The sequence below is a fragment of the Dendrobium catenatum genome, unplaced genomic scaffold, assembly GCF_001605985.2.
Source record: "Dendrobium catenatum unplaced genomic scaffold, ASM160598v2 fragScaff_scaffold_1351, whole genome shotgun sequence".
NCBI lineage: Eukaryota > Viridiplantae > Streptophyta > Magnoliopsida > Asparagales > Orchidaceae > Dendrobium > Dendrobium catenatum.
The window spans coordinates 1,704,494-1,705,234 of record NW_021319813.1 but is presented as its reverse complement, the minus strand read 5'-3'; positions in this window follow the sequence as shown (position 1 = coordinate 1,705,234).

The following is a 741-nucleotide window of genomic DNA, read 5'->3' as shown; positions in this document are numbered from 1 at the left end:
CAACACTCATATTTGAGTGCTTGATTATAGAAAGTAGCAGTGAAAAGTGAATGTGGAACCACGAGCAGATCAAAGGCAATTTTAACCTTTTGGTGTCCAATTTTCTATCTTGTTTGCACGGGGTGAACCGGAACAAGAGGGGCAGTATTTTTTGAAGAAGAAATAGAAGGCTGTGAAACAGTTGGAGGAGAACTTGGACATGAGGATGCTTGAGGAGATAGAGGTGGAGAGGTTGAATTTATTTGTTGAGGTTGTTGTTGCAGATCAATGGTTGATAATTTTGTTGATAGCAAATATTCTTATTTCTCTACGACTGCCTTATGTACTGACATTTCAGGTTTACACAATCGAACTGCAATTTGGAATCAGCTCAAGATTGGGTAGACTAGGTCTGAGTCAGTTTGTACTTTTTCCTTTCTTGAGTCTATTGTATTTGGTGTGGCTCCAGATGTTTTGTAACTTGGAAGATTTCTGACCGTTCCCTAGAGTTTACTATTTTTGGTAATATCGTCCGGGATGATTTTATATCGTCCTGGACTATCAGTTCAAAAGCAAAAACCCTAATTAGGGCATCCTCATTAAAGCAGCCGTCATTATACAAAATACATCATCCTGGATGATTTTGTATCGGCTAGGACGATAGGCTCAATTCAAAAGAATATGCCGCCAAATCTAATTAGAAATAACCTATTTTTGGACATCATCTAGGTGGATCGTTCAGGACTATAAAATATCGTCCAG